General features: G+C 45.7%; 1 pseudogene across 1 annotated transcript; it reads left to right on the top strand.

The window, feature by feature from the left end:
* The first annotated feature begins 446 nt into the window (after positions 1-446).
* Positions 447-17,974, top strand: LOC307060387 (glycine cleavage system H protein, mitochondrial-like; annotated as a pseudogene). The gene is made up of 4 exons: positions 447-461; positions 1,376-1,670; positions 17,249-17,670; positions 17,894-17,974. The product of its transcript is annotated as a glycine cleavage system H protein, mitochondrial-like (transcript).
* Positions 17,975-18,302: the final 328 nt, after the last annotated feature.

Genomic DNA, 18,302 nt, shown 5'->3' with positions numbered 1-18,302 from the left:
TTGCAGAATCATATATCCATCTGTAGAAATAACTTACATCATAAACTACAAAACAGAACACTTTATTCCCTTACCCCAAACCTACTTCTCTTCTAGTTTTCCCCATTTCAGTACTCAGCACCATCAGCCACTCAGGAACTTCCTCTTGATTCCCCCTCTTTATCGCTTACTTCCAATCCGTCAGCAAATCCCTTTAATTCTCCAAAACCTATCTCAGATATTTCCTCTTCTTTCTATCCCTACTGCCACCCCTTAAACCCAGACCTCTATCATCCCTGCTCTGGATTTCACTGCAGCCTCCTAGCTGGTCTCTCTTAACCTATTCTGTAAATTGGATGAACTCCTCTGCACCAGTGCTGTGCAGGCTGGGTGCTCGTTTCCATATCATACCACACCTGTTTGGCCTTCCCCCAGATAGTTCATAAGATCTTTGGGGAGAGGGCAGGATGGCTCATGTTGAGGTTAGAGAGATAGGGAAGGGCCAGAGTAAGAATTATTTATCTTTTTTTTTCCTTTTCCTTGCGGTACGCGGGCCTCTCACTGTTGTGGCCTCTCCTGTTGCGGAGCACAGGCTCTGGACGCACAGGCTCAGCGGCCACGGCTCACGGGCCCAGCCGCTCCGTAGCATGCGGGATCCTCCCGAACCGGGGCACGAACCCGTGTCCCCTGCATCGGCAGGCGGACTCTCAACCACTGCGCTACCAGGGAAGCCCTATTTATCTTTTTTTAATAGAGAAAATTTTTTTATCTTTTCTTCCTTTTTAAAAAATAATTTATTTATTTATTTATTTTTGGTTGCGTTGGGTCTTCGTTGCTGCTCGTGGGCTTTCTCTAGTTGCAGCGAGCGGGAGCTACTCTTCGTTGAGGTGCGCGGGCTTCTCGTTGCAGTGGCTTGTCTTGTTGCCGAGCACGGGCTCTAGGCGCGTGGGCTTCAGTAGTTGTGGCATGTGGGCTCTAGAGCACAGGCTCAGTAGTGACACACAGGCTTAGTTGCTCCGGGCATGTGGGCTCTTCCCTGACCAGGGCTCAAACCCGAGTCCCCTGCAGTGGCACCAGGGAAGCCCCCAGAGTAAGAGTTATTTGTTCAAATGATTTACTGCGTGCCTACTGTGCTCTGGACACAACAGCGAACGGGAGGACGGCACAATTCCCGCCCTCTTGGAGCTTCCATTCCAACATAATCCAAAGGAAAGGAGACCAACGCTTTCCGGCTCCGACAAGGGGGGCCATGGTGCTAACCGCTTTGACACCCGGTCGGCCACCTGTGACTCTGGGAAGGCCTTAGTTTTTCCGCTTCATCTGCGAAATGGTATGATAACGGCTAGCTCCTGACCCGGGTGCTCCCCCGGTGGTAGGGGGTGGGGATGCCGCCTAGGTGAAAGGGGATCGCAATAACTGCCCCGCCTCCATCCCCGGAGGGGCAGGGCGGGCCAGTGGGTCACGTGGCCGGACGGCGCTCGCCGGTTCCCAGCGCCAACCGCTGGCCACCCCGCCCCGCCCCGGGGCACGCCCACTCGCCCAGCGCGCGGCCCCCGCCTCCATCACCCCCGCCCCGCCGTCCGTCGGCTGGAAGCCTGCATCCCGTACCCGTGCAAGCCTGGCCGGAGCGGGGAGCAGCGGCGCGGGCTCGCTGGGACTGCTGGACAGCGGGGTCCAGTCTGGGGGCGTCAGTGACCGCCGTGTAGGGTGGGGGAGCTAGGGTCGACGGGAGAACTACTGAGTTGGGGGCCGCAGAGCTGGGATGTCCGCCCTGGGGCTGCGCCCAGCGTGGGGGGAGGGGGCGGCGCGACTCCCCCCCCTCCCCCCTTTGTCTTGGGCTGAGGAGAGGTGCTGCGCTCGGCCAGAGCAATGAGCACAGTGCCTGGCGCGCAGCGAGCCCTCAAAGTATCCTGGCCTTGATTGCAACCCCAGCGCGGGGAGAAAACAGGAAAGGGAGTGATAACTGGGCTGACAGAGGCTAACTGCCATTATTAAGCACCCAGGCTGACCAGGCGCCGTCACCACCCTTTCCTTCCCGCGGTGGCAGTCTTGGCACACAGGGCGCACGTGTGTCCTAGGATTGTGAAAGAGGCAGAGCTGGGATGCGAACCTGGGTCGTTTGGCTCTTGCCGGCTGCGCTATTTTTTTTTTTTTTTTTTTTTTTTTTTTTGCGGTACGCGGGCCTCTCACTGTTGTGGTTTCTCCCGTTGCGGAGCACAGGCTCTGGATGCGCAGGCTCAGCGGCCATGGCTCACGGGCCCAGCCGCTCCGCGGCATGTGGGATCTTCCCGGTCCGGGGCACGAACCTGTGTCCCCTGCATCGGCAGGCAGACTCTCAACCACTGCACCACCAGGGAAGCCCGGAAAACGCGTTCTTGAACCAGGCTTTGAAGATTGAGAAGGTTTGATGGGTGGAGATAACTGAGCGAGCTCTGCCCCAGTTCGCTGTAAGACCTTGGGAAGACGTTTGATCTTTGAGGGCCATACTTTCCTCCGACGTGAAAATGGCTGGACTTAGGAAGACTAAGAACTAATATGTGAGTAGTGCTTTGCAAAGTGTAAAGCACTTTCAAATACGTTGTCATAGGTAACGCCTCACAATTAACCCACCAATGAAGTGTTTTTATTAGCCTCCCTTTGTAAAAGTTTATAAGATCAAGGAGCAGGGGCAGAGCATTAATGTTGAATAAATCAAAGACTTGTAGGATAACTGCCTTGGATGAGCATAAAGCTCTGAAACGGAAACATCCTGTGACCTCATCTGAGCTCCTAGCTGTTAGTTTAAAACAATACTGTTGCTGGATCTGCTTGCCCCTTCCCAACTCCCAACAACTGTGTCCCAGCAACCCAGATCACCAGGCCACAGCAGTTTTAACTCATTATTTTTTAAATGGTTCCTGGTTTGGGCTGGACCAACTATGAGGAGTCCTTTAGGCGAAGTCAAAACTGGGAAGTAGTCGGATAGGGGGTTGCCTGAATTCTGAAAATTCCAACTGAATGTTTTGGGTTTTCTGAGCACCAATTATTTTGAGGGCATTGGTGATAAATAATAATTTTTGTCCTTCCTATTGACAGGTTCACCTTCTAGCAAATTACGGGAAGGAACATGAGAAATGTAAGTAGGGATTTTGAAATCTCAGTTAAAGGAACCGAAATTGTTTATTTGTAGAATAATGGCAGTTAATTTGGTGATACCATTTCTAGGTGTACAGTTAATTGGCAGGTGCTTATCAAATGCCCATTTTTGAGGGGTGTATTTACTAATACATGCAGTGAGGTCTAGGCAGATGGCAGTCCGTCACCACAGACACTGACAGGTACCCTGAGAGATGCAATTTTTGTTCAGTTCCCATTGGCCTGTGAAAGGGAAGAGGGGCCAGGTGTTTTCTACTGTCTGTGATGTGTGTCAGGTGTTTTCTGGGCTAGGTCTTATCACCTATCATGTAACCTTGTTTTTCCTCACAGCAAACTTAAAAGGCAGGAGGGTTTTTTTATCCTTTGAGAAATGAGAGTGAAGCTTAGGAAAGTTAAGTAAACTAGCCCTCTTGGTGCTGAAAAAACTTTTCACTAAACCACACTTTTCCCATTGTTGATCGATCCAGGTTCAGAGCCTGTGAATATTTAATGAAAAGCTACTTTTGCCAGGTTCCTTTGAGTATTTTATTTAATCCTCATGACAGCCCACCATGCTTTTTTGCTCATTTCAGCTGATCACCTTAAAATCAACTAGGAAGCCTGAAAAAAAAAAAAAAAAGCCCAACCACTCCTACAGGGCAGGAGATAAGCATTTATAAATCCATGGTGATGTTGTAGCCCCTCTTTCTAAATATAATGTGGTGCTCTGGAGACACCAACAGCAGTAATTCCTTTAATACAATCCTGACATCTCGAAAGGGGTGGTGCAAAACAAAGTGAATTGCAAGAGCACATTCTTCCACCGACAACAATTAAATCTGAAAATGTCACAGGTTTCCTGTGATAAGTGCACTCAATATTGATTAGTGGGACTAACCACTGATCTGACACTTGGACCAATTAGGTGTTACTTATGAAAAGACATCTGGTGGAGATTCCAGCATGTCCAGTAAGAAAGGTGATTGGTAGTTTGTTAAAAGGCCTTTGCCTTCAGGTGCTTAAATCTGAGCACTGAAGGAAATAGTGACAGAGGCAGCCTTCAGTCTTTTTTTTTTTTAATTTTTGGCTGCGTTGGGTCTTCGTTGCTGTGCGCAGGCTTTCTCTAGTTGCGGCGAGCAGGGGCTACTCTTCGTTGTGGTGCGCCGGCTTCTCATTGCGGTGGCTTCTTTTGTTGCGGAGCACGGGCTCTAGGTGCGTGGGCTTCAGTAGTTGTGGCTTGCAGGCTCTAGAGCGCAGGCTCAGTAGTTGTGGTACATGCCATGGGCTTAGTTGCTCCGCGGCATGTGGGATCTTCCTGGCCCAGGGCTTGAACCCGTGTCCCCTGCATTGGCAGGCGGATTCTTAACCCCTGCGCCACCAGGGAAGTCCCAGCCTTCAGTCTTAACCCCCCTCGAACCAACCTCCACAACTCAGAGGTTGTTTTAAAAATAAAAATCTGATCAGGTCATTTTTTTTTCTGACTTTAGTGGAAAGGCACATTTTGTTGTTGTTGTTGTTTTGTTTTTATTCACCCCAGACTTTAAAAAAAAATTTTATTGAAATATAATTGATTTACAATGTTGTGTTAGTTTCAGGTGTACAGCAGTGATTCAGTTATACACATGTATATCTATTCTTTTTTAGATTCTTTTCCATTATAGATTATTACAAGATATTAAGTATAGTTCCCTGTGCTATACAGTAGGACCTTGTTATTTATTGGACATTTGTACAGCCAAGAAGTAGATCAGTGGTTGCCTGGGGTGGAAGTGGGAACAGGCATTGACTGCAAACAGACAGGAGGGGTCTTTTGGGGTAATTGAGATCTAAAACTGGATTGTGGGGATGTTATACAGCTCTTTAAATTTACTAAAAATCTTTGAATTGTACACATAAAAGAGATGAATTTTTATAGCATGCAAATCATACTTCAATAAAACTGTTAAAAAAACAAAACCCCTTTTTTGTTCCCCATCTCTTACCCAGTCAAGGCCCTGAATGCTTGGAAGATGTCCACCCTCCAGCCTCTCCCAATGTGCCCACCATGTTCCTTGCATGTGAGCCATTCAGGGCTGATTGCAGGTCTTTGGATAAAGATTTGGTCATCTCGAGGCCTTTGCACATGCTGCCCCTCAGCTGGCCTCTCCTTTCTGTCCTTATCTGCCTGGGGAACACTTTACTCTCTTCCTTCAAGACTCAGCTTGAGCATTTCCTCTGCCAGGAAGCTTTCCCTGATTTTTGCAAGCCAAACCAAGTGACACTGCTATTATTTTAAATTAAAAATTTACACACCTGGTACCCTCACCAAACTGAGCCCTTTAACCATGATCTGTTCATGTCTAGAGCCCAGCAGGTGTGACGCATAGAAAGATTACTGAAGAAATACCTGTGTTGTCAAGATCACCCTTTAGAGTCTACCGTATCCACATATACAGATGGGGAGTGATCCATCTGTCTGTTCATTCGTGAACATTTAGTGCCAAAGTACTTATCCCTCTGGATTCAAAAATGATTAAGATGAGACACTAGTCCTCAGGGAGTTCCCCATCCAAGTCCTGACCCTGCTCTGTCTAAATGGAGTGGTCTCTGGCAGTTCACTTAATCTTATGTAAAATAGGTGTGGAGTAGTGCCTGCTTCACAGGTATGTTGAGAGGATTAGATGGGTTTTTACTGGTAAAGATCTTCAGGCAGGACCTGGTACAGTAAGTGCTCAGGGAATGTTAGCTAGTCCTACAGGGCGTGGTGGGCTAAGGGATCAGGGGACAAATTCCTGGGGAAGGCATCACCTGAGCTGGGTTGTGAAGAATAAGTAGAAATTACTTTTTTCTCTTTACCCTGAAGCATGTTGAGTGAAGTTTTAGATACTTTGTTAAAAAAAAAAAAAGACTCTCAGCTTTATTGTTGACTGGGAAAGACATGGGGACAGACAGGCTTAAGTCATTTGTACACACACAGGCAAAGGTGAAGGACTCTGACCTTGGTGGAGGTACCCATTTCCATGGTTTGCCCCAGCCTCAATTTCCTAAGAAATCCTATAGAAAAGTGTGGTGCAAACTGGAACTTATGTGCTGAATTCAGCCTGCAAAAGTGTTTTGTTTGGCTGGTACTGTGGTTATAAAATTTTTTGAAGTAATATTTAAATTTTACAGGGACTTTCCTGGTGGTCCAGTGGCTAAGACTCTGTGCTCCCAATGCAGGGGGCCCGGGTTCAATCCCTGGTCAGGGAACTAGATCCCACATGCTGCAGCTAAGACCTGGTGCACCCAAATAAATAAAAATAAATAAATAAATAAATAAATAAATAAATAAATAAATTTTACAAAAAATAATCTGGATTTCCAGCTTTTCTTTTTTAAAAACTTAGAATATGTGGGGACACTGGTGCCTACATGGTGGGCAGCACTTGGCTGGGGCTGCTAGTTTAGTTTCCTTTAGATGGCATTTGTCCTCTCCAGCTTGCCAGTCCCCACTGTTTACAACATGCATGCATCTGTGCTGGCATCTGGCCACTGAAAGTATGTAAGTCTGTGCCTGCTGGCTTGGAAGAAACTCTTGTTATCTATATAGTGTTCATCACTGAACAGAGCTACTGCCCCGGATACCTGTCTCCTTACTTTGTAGTTTAGAATGGACAGTCTAGGGCAAAGGATTCCTAAGAAACCATTTTCTTCTCCCAGTGCCAGCCCCCTGCTGACCAAGGCCATACTTCTTCTTCTTCTTTTTTTTTTTTTTTACCACCTTTGCTTTATTGCTAAGCACTCCAGACAGACTTACTGATTTTGGCGGTGCCGTTTTTTTTTTTTGCTCACGTTTTATTTAATTAATTTATTTTTTTATTGGAGTATAGTTGATTTTCAGCGTTGTGTTAGGCCATACCTATTCTTAAACATGACCCGTCTCTCCAGGGTTTGGGAGCATGGAAAAAACAATGGATATGGAGTAGAAGGCTTGGATCTGTTTTTTTTTTTTTTTTTTTTTTTAAATTTATGGCTGAGTTGGGTCTTTGCTGCTGTGCACAGGCTTTCTCTAGCTGCGGTGAGCGGGGGCTACTCTTCGTTGTGGTGAGTGGGCTTCTCATTGCGGTGGCTTCTCGTTGCAGAGCACAAGAAGCTCTAGGCGCGTAGGCTTCAGTAGCTCTGGCATGGGGGCTCAGTAGTTGTGGCTCGCGGGCTCTAGAGCACAGGCTTAGTAGTTGTGGCGCACGAGCTTAGTTGCTCCGAGGCATGTGAGATCTTCCCGGCCCAGGGATCGAACCTGTGTCCCCTGCATTGGCAGGTGGATTCTCAACCACTGTGCCACCAGGGCAGTCCCTAATTTTTAAAATTTTAAAAATTCTTCTCCCGTGCCAGCGTGGCATGCAGGATCTTAGTTCCCCGACCAGGGATTGAACCTGAGCCCCCTGCAGTGGAAGCGTTGGAGTCTTAACCACTGGATCACCAGGGAAATCCCCCTGTTTTAAATTTTTATTATTAATTTTGCTGTATCTTTATTTTTCTGATTTTCAAACAATACATAAAAATACATAAAGTGGAAATTTAGCCCCCCTCACAATCTGTCCCCCCACACCCCATAATCACTATTAGCGGTCTGCTATATTTTTTGCACTTTTTAAAAGCCACTCTGCACTGAGTGCTCGATGGATGCCAGGCATTTGACTGAGCTCATTACGTACGTCTCTTTTGCTCTTTGCAGCAACCCTATGAGGTTATTCCATTTTACAGATGAAGACACAGATGAAGACCTAAGTTGAGTCTTAGGTTAAGTAATGTATTCAGGGTCGCACAGTGAGGATGCAGTGGAGCACCCTCACTGTGTGTGTTCCAACACATTTCTTTCCGATTCCGGAGCCCTTTTTCCTAACCATCTCAGGGTGAAGCCTCCCTAAGAAGACCACTAACTAGGAACTAAACATACTCCCCTGGAGAAGTGTATTCATAAAAGTCTCCTCCTTCTGCATTGTTCTCCATTCATTAGATGTTTCCTGAATGGTGCTGTGCAGGGGTTTCAGAGGTGCTCTCGGTGGCTGCCTTCTGCGACTTCACAGGTGAAGATTATAGATCGATCAGTGAAGTATTGGAATTATGTGCAATTTACAGTTGATAATAGAGAGGAGAGAGCAGTTCTCTGTGGATGGGAAGGGAGGGATCAGGATGAGTGATACTTAAGCTGTGCCTCGACAGATGAGTTATTGTTTAACAGGTACGTGGGGGTAAGAATACTTTGGCATAGACAAAAGCATGATAAGTTGGAACAGTGGTTTATTTGGGGAACTGAAATAATATAGCATGGCTGTAGGCTAGGACGTGGGAAGGGGCTGGTGGGGAGGCAGGCAGGGTGCCGAGTGCGCAGGGCCTTTGGGTGTTGTTCTAAGACTTTGGGGTTTTGTCTGTAGGCAGGGGAGCCGTTGCAGTGATTCTGAAAGGGGAGTGACATGACTGGTTTATGTCCGAGGTAAATTCCTACAGCAGAGTGAGGATGGATTGGAGCAGGTGCAGCTGGAGGCAGGGAGGCCAGGAAAAGAACAGGTGCAGTTGGTTCATTGGAATGAGTGTGGAGATGTCCAGTAACTGAGCGCAGTGATAACCGCTGACATTCACTGAGCTCTTCCTGTGTGGTCAGATTCTGTGCGAAGTGCTCTGACTGGGTTCTCTCATTTAACTTCCACAGCTACGCCTAAGCCAAGTGTTGTCCATCTACCTTTTACAGGGGAGAAAGCTGTGAAGGTGGCTTGTATAAGGTCACACAGTGGCTGAGTGGTGGAGCCAGAATTCAAATCCACGACTGTCAGAATCTAAAGCCCTAAGGCTGCAAATCTGAATCTAAGCTGCAAATGTCAACACCTGTGACTAGTATGAGGCAGACTGTCCTGAGCTTTGTACAGCAGGACCTTTGTATGAAGTACAAGTCTAGTTGATTCTATATCTAAGACACATCCCAGATCTGTCCTCTTACCTCTGTCCCTCCCCTTGCCTGAAGTTCTATAGTAGACTCTTGTCCCTAAAACCTATTCATACAACCGCCAGACAGATCTCTTTAAAAAGTAAGTCAGGGGCTTCCTTGGTGGCACAGTGGTTGAGAGTCCGCCTGCCGATGCAGGGGACATGGGTTCATGCCCCGGTCTGGGAAGATCCCACATGCCGCAGAGTGGCTGGGCCCGTGAGCCATGGCCGCTGAGCCTGCGCGTCCGGAGCCTGTGCTCCGCAATGGGAGAGGCCACAGCAGTGAGAGGCCCGCGTACCGCAAAAAAAAAAAAAAAAAAAAGTAAGTCAAACCATGCCGCCTTCCTCCTTTAATCACTCCCTTGCTCCTAATCAGTCTTTTTTTTTTCTTAATATTTATTTATTTATGTATTTTGGCTGTGCTGGGTCTTAGTTGCGGCATGCGGGATCTTTGTTGTGGCATGCAGACGTCTTGGTTGCAGCATGCAAACTCTTAGTTGCGGTATGCCCGTGGGACCTAGTTCCCTGACCTGGGATGGAACCAAGGCCCCCTGCATTGGGAGCGTGGTGTCTTAACCACTGGATGACAAGAGAAGTCCCTCTCATTACTCTGAAATAAAATCTGATTCCTTACCCTGCTGACCTATAAGGGCCTACATGATCTGTCAACTGCCTGCCTTGCCAGCTTCATTCTGCATCATTCTCTCCCTCTCTCACTGAATTCCAGCCCTACTGACCTTCTTTCTGTTGCTGAAACATGCCAGATTTGTTCCTTAGGGAATTTGCTTTTGTTGTTTCTTTCTAGAATGTTCTTTTCCTGGATATTCTCATGCCTGGCTCCTTCTTACCATTTAGGTCTTAGTTTATTTTATTTCTTTATTTTTTTTTTTTTTCGGTACGCGGGCCTCTCACTGTTGTGGCCTCTCCCGTTGCGGAGCACAGGCTCCGGACGCGCAGGCTCAGCGGCCATGGCTCACGGGCCCAGCCGCTCTGCGGCATGTGGGATCTTCCCAGAGCGGGGCACGAATCCGTGTTCCCTGCATCGGCAGGCGGACTCTCAACCACTGCGCCACCAGGGAAGCCCTATTTCTTAAAGCAAATTTATTTTCACTACTGGCTTGTTTATTTTTTATTTTAATTAATTAATTAATTAATTAATTTTGGCCACACTGCATGGCTTGTGGGATCTTAGTTCTCTGACTAGGGATTGAACCTGGGCCCCTGGCAGTGAGAGTGCACAGTCCTAACCACTGGATCACCAGGGAATTCCCCTAGGTCTCAGTTTAAATGTCATCTCCTCAGAAAGGCCTTTCCTAAGCCCCCAGGGTAAAGTAGTTCATGAAGCTCTCTATCACATCCCTCTTTTTTATTTTCTTCATTGAACTTATCACAATATAATATTTAGTGTTTGTTTATTTTCTGTCTCCTTCCACTAGGATAAAAGTTCCCTGAGTTGTAATAGCTAAAACTTATAGACTGTTTACTCTTGTTAGGCACTGTTATAAGTGCTGTAATATATTAACTTTTTAAATCCTTATAGCAGTTCTAGGAGGTGGATACCTTTATTATCCCCATTGTGCAGATAAGGAAACTGAGTCTTACGTAGGGTAACTAACTTGCCCAAAGTCACACAGCTACTAAGTGACAGAGCTGGAATTTGAACCCAGGCAGTCTAGCTTTAGCATCCACACTCCTAATCAAGTGAAAGCATGGACATTGTCTTTCCCACTTCTGTATCCCAACACCTTGGACATGGTATGGCATTTAGCAGGCTCTCACTAAAAATTGTGGAATGAAAGATTGTAGTCACAATAGAAATATAATTAATTATAAACAAAAACCTAGGAATTATCCTTGATTCTGCTCTCTCCCACTCACAGATCCATCTACAAGGTCTGACTGAACTACTTCTCACCACAAAACATATCCCGATATGTCCACTTTTCTGCATTCCCACTGCTACCATCCCAGTCCGGTTCACGACTGGCTTTCTCCCAAACTACTCCAAAGACCTCCTAAATCACTGGCCTAGGGTGACTCTTCTACCAAGTGATGGATGTCTGCTGAAGCAAAGAGCCAGGTGTGTGATTAGGGCAGGAATGTTTATATATGCTGAGTGAAATTTTGCTAGCTGACTTATACCCTAGCAATTACTGATTTGAGTGGGGAATATTTAAGACCCTCTGTGTGTGGTTCTGCAACTGTGTGTTGAGGTGCTCTGAGGCATGGCAGGGACCTCTCAGGGGTGCTGAGGGATATTTTAAAATCTTAGAGGAAACCTAGTGTGTTGGTTTGCCGGGCTCCCCTAACAAATTACCACAGACTGGGTGGCTTCAACAACACAGTCCTGGAGGCTAGAAGTCCAAGATCAAGGTGTCAACAAGTTTCATTTCTTCCAAAGCCTCTCTCTTTGGCTTGCAGATGGCTGTCTTCTTGCTGTACCTCACGTGGTCTTTCTTTTGTGTGGGCATATCCGTGTTCTAATCTCCTTTTATAAGGGCACCAGTCATATTGAATTAGGGCCCACCCATATGACCTCATTTTACCTTAATTACCTCCTTAATAGCCCTATCTCCAAATACAGTCATAGTCGGAGGTCCTGGGGGTTAGGACTTCAACATGAATGAATTTGAAGAGGGGACACCATTCAGCCTATAACACAGTGCCACCTGATGCTGCACAGACTGCTAGCTTGAGGCAGTTTCAGCGTTGGCTCACACTGCATTCCTTCTGATAATGTCATATCTTTGCCAAGCCGAGGTTTTGGAGGTTGTGAAAAGCAAGTACTGTGTGTAAATCAATGTGGAAGAGGAAAAGAGAGTGGGGTATCCAGTCTGATTCCGAGGTTTGAGACAGTGTGCGGCACCCAAAAGGCACTAAATTGTTAGGACATAAATACTTACTGAGTTTGGGGCTTCCCTGGTGGCACAGTGGTTAAGAATCCGCCTGCCAATGCAAGGGACACGGGTTCGAGCCCTGGTCCAGAAAGATCCCATATGCCGCAGAGCAACTAAGCCCATGCGCCACAACTACTGAGCCCACGCGCCACAACTACTGAAGCCTGCGCGCCTAGAGCCCATGCTCCGCAACGAGAAGCCACGACAATGAGAAGCCTGTGCACCGCAATGAAGAGTAGCTCCCAGTCAGTGCAACTAAAGAAAGCTTGTGTGCAGCAACAAAGACCCAACACAGCCAAAAATAAATAAATAAATAAATTTATAAAAAAAAAATACTGAGTTTGTTTGGGCTTAACTACTTAATGACAGAACTATTAGGTATTTCTTTAGACCTAGGGGCATCATGAAACAATTATTGAATCACTAAAGGCACATGAGTGGCAGAAATTTGGGAACCTTTACTCCAAATAAGTCAGTGGATCTCGGAGATCAAAAACACCAGCGTTAAGTTTTTAATTATACAGACTTCTCCAGGTGCTCCCCAAACCTACTGAAAAAACATTTGGGAGTTGAGCCCAGGATCCACTGGTTTAGCCTAACCCCTTCATTAAGGCCCAGAAGGGGAAATCTCTTGCCAGAGGTCATACAGCAAGTTAGTGGTTGAGCTGGGATTAGAATCCAAATTCTAATGGAATCTATCAGGTTCCCCTCCCCTTCATCAGCATTTCTGATGTCCATACCTACAAATGTTGTCACACCATTTGCTACTTAAGCAGACGTGGCCCTGACCTCAAAGGCAGATGGCAATTACATGGACAAACTCCATACTGAATACATCAGTGTGCATATTAAAATTTTATATCATACAAGACCTACATGAGGAAAACTACAAAACTCTGATGAAAGATACCAAAGAAGGATTAAATAGTTATTCCCTGTTTATGGATAGGAAGACTCACGATATCACGTCATAATATCAGTTCTTCCCAACGTGATCTATAGATTCAATTCAATCCCAATCAAAATCCCACTAAGTTATTTTGTGGCTATTGACAAACTCAGTCTAAAGTTTGTAGGGAGAGGCAAAAGATCCAGAATTCGCCAACTCAAAATTAAAGAACAGGGCTTCCCTGGTGGCACAGTGGTTGAGAGTCTGCCTGCTGATGCAGGGGACAAGGGTTCATGCCCCGGTCCGGGAGGATCCCACATGCCGCAGAGCGGCTGGGCCCGTGAGCCATGGCCGCTGAGCCTGCACGTCCGGAGCCTGTGCTCCGCAATGGGAGAGGCCACAACAGTGAGAGACCCGTGTACCACAAAAACAAAAACAAACAAACAAAAAAATTAAAGAACAAAGTTGGAGGACTGACACTACCCAACTTCAAGACTTCCTATAAAGCTACAGTAAATTGAGACAGCGTAGTATTGGTTAAAGAATAGATCAATGAAACAGAATGGAGAGCCCAGAAAGTGACCCATATAAAAAATAGTCGAATGATACTTGGCCCAAGGAGCAAAGGCAATACAATGGAGCAAAGATAGTCTTTTCAACAAATGATACTGGAACATCTGGACATCACATACAAAAAAAAAAAAAAATCTAGACAGACCAAGCACAGTTTGGAAAGATTAGCTCAAAGTGGATCATAGACCTAAATGTAAAACAGAAAACTATAAAGCTCTTGTAAGGGACTTCCCTGGTGGTCCAGTGGTTAAGAATCCTCCTTCCAATGCAGGGGACGCGGGTTCTATCCCTGGTCAGGGAACTAAGATCCTGCGTGCCACGGGGCAACTAAGTCCGCACACCACAGCTAGAGAGAAGCCCATGTGCCACAACTAGAGAGGAGCCCATGCGCCGCAACGAAGAGCCCGTGCGCTGCAACAAAAGATCCTGCGTGCCACAACTAAGACCCCACGCAGCCAAAAGTAAATAAAAACAAACAAACAAAAAAACTCCTAGAAGATAACATAGGAGAAAATCTAGATGATCTTGGGTTTGGCAATGACTTCCAAGATATAACACCAAAAGCATGATCCTTGAAAGACATAACTGGTAAGCTGGACTTCCTTAAAATTAAAAACTTCTGTGCTGTTAGGAGAATGAAAAGATAAGCCACAGGCTGGGAGAAAATATTTGCAGAAGACATATTTGATAAAGGACTGTTATCCAAATTATACAAAGGACTCTTAAAATGTAATAATAAGGAAATAACCTGATTATAAAATGAGCCAAAGATCTTAACAGACATCTCTCCAAAGAACATATACAGATAGCAAATAAGCATATGAAAAGATGTTCCACAGCTTGTGTCACCAGGAAAATGCAAATTAAAACAATGAGTTACCACTGCACACCTATTGGAATGGCCAAAATCTGGAACGCTGACAACACCAAATGCTGACAAGGCTGTAGAGCAACAGGAACTTTGCTGATGGGAATGCAAAATGGTACAGCCACTTTGGAAGACAGATTGGCGGTTTCTCATAAAACTAAGCATAATCTCACCATATGATCCAGCAATTTCACTCCTTGGTATTTATACAAAGGAGTTGAAAACTTATGTTCACACAAAAACCTGCATACGATGTTTATAGCAGCTTTATTCATAATTGCCTAAACTTAGAAGCAACCAAGATTCCTTCAGTAGGTGAATGAATAAACAAACTGTGGTCCATCCAGACAATGGAGTAGTATTCAGTGCTAAAAATAAATGAGTTATCAAGCCATGGAGGAATCTTTTTTTTTTTTGCGGTACGCGGGCCTCTCACTGTTGTGGCCTCTCCCATTGTGGAGCACAGGCTCCAGACGCGCAGGCCCAGCAGCCATGGCCCACGGGCCCAGCCGCTCCGCAGCACATGGGATCCTCCCGGACCGGGGCACGAACCCACGTCCCCTGCATCGGCAGGCGGACTCTCAACCACTGCACCACCAGGGAAGCCCAACATGGAGGAATCTTAAATGCATTTTACCTAGTGAAAGAAACCAATCTGAAAAGTCTGCATACTGTGTGATTCCACCTATGTGACATTCTGGAAAAGGCAAAACTATGGAGACAATAAAAAGGTCAGTGGTTGCCAGGGGTTGGGGGGAGCGAGGGATGAGTAGACAGAGCACAGAGGATTTTTAGGGCAGTGAAAATACTCTGTATGTTACTGTAATGGTTTTTTGTTTGTTTGTTTGTTTTAAATTTTGGCCACACCGCATGGCTTGCGAGATCTCAGTTCCCCAACAAGGGATTGAACCCGGGCTTCTTTCACTCAACATAACGCTTTTGAGATTCAACCATGTCATATTTATCATAGTTTGTTCCTTTTGATTGCTGAGTAGTGATGCACTGAATGGATGGATCTCAGATTGGTTATATACTCACCATTTGTTGGGCTGTTTCCATGGTTTGGCTATTATGAATAAAGCTATCAACATTCACATGAAGGTCTAAAACTAAAAAATAAATTTAAAAAAATAATAAAAGGGAATCCCCTGGCAGTCCAGTAGTTAGGACTTGGCGCTTTCACTGCCAAGAGCCTGGGTTCAATCCCTGGTCAGAGAACTAAGATCCCACAAACATGCAGCACAGCCAAGAAATGAAAAAACAAACCAAAAAACCCCAACATTCACACGAAGGTCTTTGTGTGGACATAGGTTTTTCTGTCTCTTGGGTAAATATCTAGGAGTGGGAATCCTGAGTGGTGTGGTAAGTGTCTTTTAGAAAGAAAGAAACTGCCAAAGTGTTTATAGCATTTTACATTACCACCAGCCGTGCGTGAGCGTTCCTGTTGCTCCATGTCCTTGACAGTACTTGATCTTCTCAGTCCTTTTATTTTTATTAAAAAATTAAAAAAAAAAAAATTGGGGGGGACTTCCCTGGTGGCGCTGTGGTTAAGAATCCACCTGCCAATGCAGAAGACACGGGTTCAAGCCCTGGTCCGGGAAGATCCCACATGCTGTGGAGCAACTAAGCCTGTGCGCCACAACTAATGAGCCTGAGCTCTAGAGCCCGTGAACTACAACTACTGAGCTCGCGTGCTGCATCCACTGAAGCCCGTGCGCCTAGAGCCTGTGCTCTGCAACAAGAGAAGCCACCACAATGAGAAGCCCGTGCACCGCAATGAAGAGTAGCTGCTGCTCGCCGCAACTAGAGAAAGCCTATGCGCAGCAACAAAGACCCAACACAGGCATAAATAAATAAATAAATTTATAAAAAAAAAAAAAATTTTTGGCTGCACCCGTGCAGTTTGTGGGATCTTAGTTCCCTGTCCAGGGCCTGAACCCCTACACTCAGTAGTGAAAGTACAGAGTCCTAACCACTGGACTGCTAGGGAATTCCCTTGTCAGTCATTTTAATGTTGGCTATTCTGCTGGGTGTGTAGTGGAATCTCATAGTGGTTTTAATTTGCATTTCCAGAATTACTAACAATGTTGAGTATCTTTTAATGTGCTTATTGGGCATTTGTATACCTTCATTTGTGAAGTGTCCAAGTCCTTTGCCCATTTTTATAAGTTGGGTTGTTGTCTTTTTTTTTTTATTACTGAGTTGTAGGAATTTTTAAAAGTGTAATCTGAGTATAAGTCCTTTGTCATATATATGTGTTGTGAATATTTTTTCCCAATCTAAGATTTACCTTTTCTTTTTTTTTGAAGGGTATAAAATTTTAATTTTGATGAAGTCCAGCTTATCAAGTTTTTCTTTTATGATTAGTGCTTTCTGTGTTTTAAGACATTTTTGCCTATCCTAAGTTTGCAAAGTTGAACCAACTTTGTATAACTGGTATAAACTCCATATGGATATGATTATCATTTTTATATATTGCTGGATTCAATTTGCTAATACTTTGTTTTACAACTCAGTAGTAATATATTTTAATTTGCTAATTTTTTGTCTATGTTCATGAATGACATTATCTGCAATTTTCTTTTTATATAATGTCAGTTTTTGGTATCAGTTATGCTGGCCTCATAAAAGAAGTTGGGAAATGTTCCCTTCTCTTATACTTTTTTTTTTTTTGCGGTACGCAGGCCTCTCACTGTTGTGGCCTCTCCCGTTGCGGACCACAGGCTCCGGACGCGCAGGCTCGGCGGCCATGGCTCACGGGCCCAGCCGCTCCGCGGCGTGTGGGATCTTCCCAGACCGGGGCACGAACCCGTGTCCCTTAGCATCGGCAGGCGGACTCTCAACCACTGCGCCACCAGGGAAGCCCCGTTCTTTTCTACTTTTGAAGGAGTTTATGTAAGATTGGTGTTTTATCTTCTTTAAATATTTGGTGTGGCTCTATGTGCTGCGCGGAGACCCTCTGCACCCCTGTGAACATGGCGCTGTGAGTGGCGCGGAGCGTGCGGGCCGCGGTCTGCAGCCTGCGCGCCATCTCTGCGCCCAACACCCCCTGCCGCCGCGCCCCTGGGGACTGCGGGTGGGCGCCGTCCGGACGCTGCGCACCGGCCCCGCTCTGCTGTCGGGTCGTAAATTCACAGACAGACGTGAATGGGTAACAACAGAAAATGGTGTGGGAACAGTGGGAATCAGCAATTTTGCACAGGAAGCTTTGGGAGATGTTGTTTACCATAGTCTGCCTGAAGTTGGGACAAAATTGAACAAACGAGGAATTTGGTGCTTTGGAAAGTGGGAAAGCTGCTAGTGAACTCTATTCTCCTCTATCAGGAGAAGTAAATGAAATTAATGAAGCTCTAGCAGAAAATCCAGGAATTGTCAACAAATCTTGTTATGAAGATGGTCGGCTGATCAATATGACACTCAGGGGCTTCCCTGGTGGCGCAGTGGTTGAGAGTCCGCCTGCCGATGCAAGGGACACGGGTTCGTGCCCCGGTGCGGGAGGATCCCACATGCCGCAGAGCGGCTGGGCCCCTGAGCCACAGCCGCTGAGCCTGCGCGCCCAGAGCCTGTGCTCCGCAACAGGAGACGCCACAACAGTGAGAGGCCCGCGTACCGCAAAAAAAAAAAAAAAAAAAGATGACCCTCAGTAACCCTTCAGAACTAGATGAACTAATGAGTGAAGAAGCATATGAGAAATACATAAAATCTATTGAGTGAAAATGGAACCCCTAAGTAAACTAGTTTGAAACAACTTAATCTAGCATAGTTGTCTTAAATTAGTGGTGGATAGATTTTTAAAAAGCAACTTTTAGCAAAAGAAACTGCTTGCAACAATGTTGCCTGAAAAAAATACCCCTTAACTTCCTAGTGATTTCACATAAACACTATGCATCTTTTTCACAACACCCTGTGATTTTTAGGCTAGTCTCCAGTTATAATATTCAGAATTCCTGAAGTTATCTGTGGTAAAACTAGTTACAAAAATTATGTAATTCAAGGATAACATTGTTATCTTAGCCTTACATAATATTGTAACTTGCTTACA

The sequence above is a fragment of the Hyperoodon ampullatus genome (assembly GCF_949752795.1).
Source record: "Hyperoodon ampullatus genome assembly, chromosome: 11".
NCBI classification, from domain to species: Eukaryota; Metazoa; Chordata; class Mammalia; order Artiodactyla; family Ziphiidae; genus Hyperoodon; species Hyperoodon ampullatus.
This window is presented reverse-complemented; position numbering and strand designations above follow the sequence as displayed.